Source organism: Ranitomeya imitator, unplaced genomic scaffold, assembly GCF_032444005.1.
Source record: "Ranitomeya imitator isolate aRanImi1 unplaced genomic scaffold, aRanImi1.pri SCAFFOLD_603, whole genome shotgun sequence".
In the NCBI taxonomy this organism is placed as follows: Eukaryota; Metazoa; Chordata; class Amphibia; order Anura; family Dendrobatidae; genus Ranitomeya; species Ranitomeya imitator.
In genome coordinates this window covers 2507-10000 of record NW_027193611.1, presented here as the reverse complement: position 1 = coordinate 10000, position 7494 = coordinate 2507, and positions in this window count along the sequence as shown.

Below are 7494 nucleotides of genomic sequence, written 5' to 3'. Positions count from 1 at the left end.
AACGCCAAGCCTGCTCTGAGGGGACCGAGTCAGGGGGTGCAATCCGCCCTCCTGGAGCCCTCCTCGGGACGAAGACTCCAGATCTGCCTCCCTTCTGACATCCGTCACCCTCGGAGAACCAGAACACGCTTGGGGAGGGTCCGTTCAGGCTCAGGCGACCCGGGAAACGCGTCTCTGACTTGGGGCAGACGACCGGCAAGAGTCCCCCTGGAGCCGCGGAAGCCTGGTGTCGACGCGAGGGCGGACTTCCATGCAAACAGGGGGGTACTCGCCAAACCGCCTACCCGACTTGAGGAACCACGAAAACATCGGAAATCAGTCGGGCCCGAGAGGTACCCCTCTCTCCTATATCCTGCAGCTGGTGTGCAAAAGTGGGTATTTGCATGGCGAAACACCGACCCCCACTTTAAGGGAGCGAAGCCGAAAAGTGTCCGACTTCCTGGAGCTGTGCGGCGGATCCGGCGGCCAGAAATTCCTCATTCCGGTTCTATTTTTTTTTTTTTCGATTTTGCGAAATTTGGCGGCCAGGCGGCGTAGCTGGGGCCTGGACTAGCCCGAAACACCTGGAGCCGGCGAGCGGAACGAATTTCCCAACGTTCTGCGGCTCCCGGAAGCCAAAAACGCATCGCCGAAAAATTTCAAAGTCCCAAGGACTCGTTCTTGAAAATCGATCCGGGGGCCATGGAAGTGTCCTCGGTACAGCTTCAGAGCTTTCCCCCCGCCTGGAAGTCTGAAAGTTCTATGTTTGTTCTAAGTGGAAAATCGCGTTTTTTTCAGTGTTCCACCCATCAGACCCAAACTTTGCCCACGCTTAGGTCTCTGTCTCGGGGTGCTTTACAACATATTGACGCCCCTTTAGGGTGGAAGTAGGGGAAAGGGGTCATTTTTTTCACAAAATCGGAAATTTCTCAAAATATTTCTAAGTGTCAAGGACACTTTTGGAAAATCTTCCCCAGGCTCCTGGAAGCCTCCTCGGTACGCCTCCTGCGGTTTCTCCCTGCCTGGAAGTCTGACACTTGTCTGAAATTTTTAGAGTATGAAAATGCGGTTTTTCACCCAAAATTCGACTTTGCGCCCATGACCCGCAAACTTCACCCACAGTTAGGTCACTGCCTTGGGGTACCTCACATCATATTGACGCCCCCCTGGCGTGGAAGTAGGGGAAACGTGTCAATTTTCACAAAATCGTGATTTTCTGAAAATATTTCTAAGTGTCAAGGACACTTTTGGAAAATCTTCCCCAGGCTCCTGGAAGCCTCCTCGGTACGCCTCCTGCGGTTTCTCCCTGCCTGGAAGTCTGACACTTGTCTGAAATTTTTAGAGTATGAAAACGCGGTTTTTCACCCAAAATTCGACTTTGCGCCCGTGACTCGCAAACTTCACCCACAGTTAGGTCACTGCCTTGGGGTACCTCACATCATATTGACTCCCCCCTGGCGTGGAAGTAGGGGAAACGTGTCACTTTTCACAAAATCGTGATTTTCTCAAAATATTTCTAAGTGTCAAGGACACTTTTGGAAAATCTTCCCCAGGCTCCTGGAAGCCTCCTCGGTACGCCTCCTGCGGTTTCTCCCTGCCTGGAAGTCTGACACTTGTCTGAAATTTTTAGAGTATGAAAATGCGGTTTTTCACCCAAAATTCGACTTTGCGCCCATGACCCGCAAACTTCACCCACAGTTAGGTCACTGCCTTGGGGTACCTCACATCATATTGACGCCCCCCTGGCGTGGAAGTAGGGGAAACGTGACAATTTTCACAAAATCGTGATTTTCTGAAAATATTTCTAAGTGTCAAGGACACTTTTGGAAAATCTTCCCCAGGCTCCTGGAAGCCTCCTCGGTACGCCTCCTGCGGTTTCTCCCTGCCTGGAAGTCTGACACTTGTCTGAAATTTTTAGAGTATGAAAACGCGGTTTTTCACCCAAAATTCGACTTTGCGCCCGTGACTCGCAAACTTCACCCACATTTAGGCGACTGTCCTGGGGTACCTCACAACATATTGACGCCCCCCTGGCGTGGAAGTAGGGGAAACGTGACAATTTTCACAAAATCGTGATTTTCTGAAAATATTTCTAAGTGTCAAGGACTCTTTTGGATAATCTTCCCCAGGCTCCTGGAAGCCTCCTCGGTACGCCTCCTGCGGTTTCTCCCTGCCTGGAAGTCTGACACCTGTCTGAAATTTTTAGAGTATGAAAATGCGGTTTTTCACCCAAAATTCGACTTTGCGCCCATGACCCGCAAACTTCACCCACAGTTAGGTCACTGCCTTGGGGTACCTCACATCATATTGACGCCCCCCTGGCGTGGAAGTAGGGGAAACGTGTCAATTTTCACAAAATCGTGATTTTCTGAAAATATTTCTAAGTGTCAAGGACTCTTTTGGATAATCTTCCCCAGGCTCCTGGAAGCCTCCTCGGTACGCCTCCTGCGGTTTCTCCCTGCCTGGAAGTCTGACACCTGTCTGAAATTTTTAGAGTATGAAAATGCGGTTTTTCACCCAAAATTCGACTTTGCGCCCGTGACTCGCAAACTTCACCCACATTTAGGCGACTGTCCTGGGGTACCTCACAACATATTGACGCCCCCCTGGCGTGGAAGTAGGGGAAACGTGTCAATTTTCACAAAATCGTGATTTTCTGAAAATATTTCTAAGTGTCAAGGACACTTTTGGAAAATCTTCCCCAGGCTCCTGGAAGCCTCCTCGGTACGCCTCCTGCGGTTTCTCCCTGCCTGGAAGTCTGACACTTGTCTGAAATTTTTAGAGTATGAAAATGCGGTTTTTCACCCAAAATTCGACTTTGCGCCCATGACTCGCAAACTTCACCCACAGTTAGGTCACTGCCTTGGGGTACCTCACATCATATTGACGCCCCCCTGGCGTGGAAGTAGGGGAAACGTGTCAATTTTCACAAAATCGTGATTTTCTCAAAATATTTCTAAGTGTCAAGGACACTTTTGGAAAATCTTCCCCAGGCTCCTGGAAGCCTCCTCGGTACGCCTCCTGCGGTTTCCCCCTGCCTGGAAGTCTGACACTTGTCTGAAATTTTTAGAGTATGAAAATGCGGTTTTTCACCCAAAATTCGACTTTGCGCCCATGACTCGCAAACTTCACCCACATTTAGGCGACTGTCCTGGGGTACCTCACAACATATTGACGCCCCCCCTGGCGTGGAAGTAGGGGAAACGTGTCAATTTTCACAAAATCGTGATTTTCTGAAAATATTTCTAAGTGTCAAGGACACTTTTGGAAAATCTTCCCCAGGCTCCTGGAAGCCTCCTCGGTACGCCTCCTGCGGTTTCTCCCTGCCTGGAAGTCTGACACTTGTCTGAAATTTTTAGAGTATGAAAATGCGGTTTTTCACCCAAAATTCGACTTTGCGCCCATGACTCGCAAACTTCACCCACAGTTAGGTCACTGCCTTGGGGTACCTCACATCATATTGACGCCCCCCTGGCGTGGAAGTAGGGGAAACGTGTCAATTTTCACAAAATCGTGATTTTCTCAAAATATTTCTAAGTGTCAAGGACACTTTTGGAAAATCTTCCCCAGGCTCCTGGAAGCCTCCTCGGTACGCCTCCTGCGGTTTCCCCCTGCCTGGAAGTCTGACACTTGTCTGAAATTTTTAGAGTATGAAAATGCGGTTTTTCACCCAAAATTCGACTTTGCGCCCATGACTCGCAAACTTCACCCACATTTAGGCGACTGTCCTGGGGTACCTCACAACATATTGACGCCCCCCCTGGCGTGGAAGTAGGGGAAACGTGTCAATTTTCACAAAATCGTGATTTTCTGAAAATATTTCTAAGTGTCAAGGACACTTTTGGAAAATCTTCCCCAGGCTCCTGGAAGCCTCCTCGGTACGCCTCCTGCGGTTTCTCCCTGCCTGGAAGTCTGACACTTGTCTGAAATTTTTAGAGTATGAAAATGCGGTTTTTCACCCAAAATTCGACTTTGCGCCCATGACTCGCAAACTTCACCCACATTTAGGCGACTGTCCTGGGGTACCTCACAACATATTGACGCCCCCCTGGCGTGGAAGTAGGGGAAACGTGACAATTTTCACAAAATCGTGATTTTCTGAAAATATTTCTAAGTGTCAAGGACTCTTTTGGATAATCTTCCCCAGGCTCCTGGAAGCCTCCTCGGTACGCCTCCTGCGGTTTCTCCCTGCCTGGAAGTCTGACACTTGTCTGAAATTTTTAGAGTATGAAAACGCGGTTTTTCACCCAAAATTCGACTTTGCGCCCGTGACTCGCAAACTTCACCCACATTTAGGCGACTGTCCTGGGGTACCTCACAACATATTGACGCCCCCCTGGCGTGGAAGTAGGGGAAACGTGACAATTTTCACAAAATCGTGATTTTCTGAAAATATTTCTAAGTGTCAAGGACTCTTTTGGATAATCTTCCCCAGGCTCCTGGAAGCCTCCTCGGTACGCCTCCTGCGGTTTCTCCCTGCCTGGAAGTCTGACACCTGTCTGAAATTTTTAGAGTATGAAAATGCGGTTTTTCACCCAAAATTCGACTTTGCGCCCATGACCCGCAAACTTCACCCACAGTTAGGTCACTGCCTTGGGGTACCTCACATCATATTGACGCCCCCTGGCGTGGAAGTAGGGGAAACGTGACAATTTTCACAAAATCGTGATTTTCTGAAAATATTTCTAAGTGTCAAGGACACTTTTGGATAATCTTCCCCAGGCTCCTGGAAGCCTCCTCGGTACGCCTCCTGCGGTTTCCCCCTGCCTGGAAGTCTGACACTTGTCTGAAATTTTTAGAGTATGAAAATGCGGTTTTTCACCCAAAATTCGACTTTGCGCCCATGACTCGCAAACTTCACCCACATTTAGGCGACTGTCCTGGGGTACCTCACAACATATTGACGCCCCCCCTGGCGTGGAAGTAGGGGAAACGTGTCAATTTTCACAAAATCGTGATTTTCTGAAAATATTTCTAAGTGTCAAGGACACTTTTGGAAAATCTTCCCCAGGCTCCTGGAAGCCTCCTCGGTACGCCTCCTGCGGTTTCTCCCTGCCTGGAAGTCTGACACTTGTCTGAAATTTTTAGAGTATGAAAATGCGGTTTTTCACCCAAAATTCGACTTTGCGCCCATGACTCGCAAACTTCACCCACATTTAGGCGACTGTCCTGGGGTACCTCACAACATATTGACGCCCCCCTGGCGTGGAAGTAGGGGAAACGTGACAATTTTCACAAAATCGTGATTTTCTGAAAATATTTCTAAGTGTCAAGGACTCTTTTGGATAATCTTCCCCAGGCTCCTGGAAGCCTCCTCGGTACGCCTCCTGCGGTTTCTCCCTGCCTGGAAGTCTGACACTTGTCTGAAATTTTTAGAGTATGAAAACGCGGTTTTTCACCCAAAATTCGACTTTGCGCCCGTGACTCGCAAACTTCACCCACATTTAGGCGACTGTCCTGGGGTACCTCACAACATATTGACGCCCCCCTGGCGTGGAAGTAGGGGAAACGTGTCAATTTTCACAAAATCGTGATTTTCTCAAAATATTTCTAAGTGTCAAGGACACTTTTGGATAATCTTCCCCAGGCTCCTGGAAGCCTCCTCGGTACGCCTCCTGCGGTTTCTCCCTGCCTGGAAGTCTGACACTTGTCTGAAATTTTTAGAGTATGAAAATGCGGTTTTTCACCCAAAATTCGACTTTGCGCCCATGACCCGCAAACTTCACCCACAGTTAGGTCACTGCCTTGGGGTACCTCACATCATATTGACGCCCCCCCTGGCGTGGAAGTAGGGGAAACGTGTCAATTTTCACAAAATCGTGATTTTCTCAAAATATTTCTAAGTGTCAAGGACACTTTTGGATAATCTTCCCCAGGCTCCTGGAAGCCTCCTCGGTACGCCTCCTGCGGTTTCTCCCTGCCTGGAAGTCTGACACTTGTCTGAAATTTTTAGAGTATGAAAACGCGGTTTTTCACCCAAAATTCGACTTTGCGCCCGTGACTCGCAAACTTCACCCACATTTAGGCGACTGTCCTGGGGTACCTCACAACATATTGACGCCCCCCTGGCGTGGAAGTAGGGGAAACGTGACAATTTTCACAAAATCGTGATTTTCTGAAAATATTTCTAAGTGTCAAGGACTCTTTTGGATAATCTTCCCCAGGCTCCTGGAAGCCTCCTCGGTACGCCTCCTGCGGTTTCTCCCTGCCTGGAAGTCTGACACCTGTCTGAAATTTTTAGAGTATGAAAATGCGGTTTTTCACCCAAAATTCGACTTTGCGCCCATGACCCGCAAACTTCACCCACAGTTAGGTCACTGCCTTGGGGTACCTCACATCATATTGACGCCCCCTGGCGTGGAAGTAGGGGAAACGTGACAATTTTCACAAAATCGTGATTTTCTGAAAATATTTCTAAGTGTCAAGGACACTTTTGGATAATCTTCCCCAGGCTCCTGGAAGCCTCCTCGGTACGCCTCCTGCGGTTTCCCCCTGCCTGGAAGTCTGACACTTGTCTGAAATTTTTAGAGTATGAAAATGCGGTTTTTCACCCAAAATTCGACTTTGCGCCCATGACTCGCAAACTTCACCCACATTTAGGCGACTGTCCTGGGGTACCTCACAACATATTGACGCCCCCCCTGGCGTGGAAGTAGGGGAAACGTGTCAATTTTCACAAAATCGTGATTTTCTGAAAATATTTCTAAGTGTCAAGGACACTTTTGGAAAATCTTCCCCAGGCTCCTGGAAGCCTCCTCGGTACGCCTCCTGCGGTTTCTCCCTGCCTGGAAGTCTGACACTTGTCTGAAATTTTTAGAGTATGAAAATGCGGTTTTTCACCCAAAATTCGACTTTGCGCCCATGACTCGCAAACTTCACCCACATTTAGGCGACTGTCCTGGGGTACCTCACAACATATTGACGCCCCCTGGCGTGGAAGTAGGGGAAACGTGACAATTTTCACAAAATCGTGATTTTCTGAAAATATTTCTAAGTGTCAAGGACTCTTTTGGATAATCTTCCCCAGGCTCCTGGAAGCCTCCTCGGTACGCCTCCTGCGGTTTCTCCCTGCCTGGAAGTCTGACACTTGTCTGAAATTTTTAGAGTATGAAAACGCGGTTTTTCACCCAAAATTCGACTTTGCGCCCGTGACTCGCAAACTTCACCCACATTTAGGCGACTGTCCTGGGGTACCTCACAACATATTGACGCCCCCCTGGCGTGGAAGTAGGGGAAACGTGTCAATTTTCACAAAATCGTGATTTTCTCAAAATATTTCTAAGTGTCAAGGACACTTTTGGATAATCTTCCCCAGGCTCCTGGAAGCCTCCTCGGTACGCCTCCTGCGGTTTCTCCCTGCCTGGAAGTCTGACACTTGTCTGAAATTTTTAGAGTATGAAAATGCGGTTTTTCACCCAAAATTCGACTTTGCGCCCATGACCCGCAAACTTCACCCACAGTTAGGTCACTGCCTTGGGGTACCTCACATCATATTGACGCCCCCCCTGGCGTGGA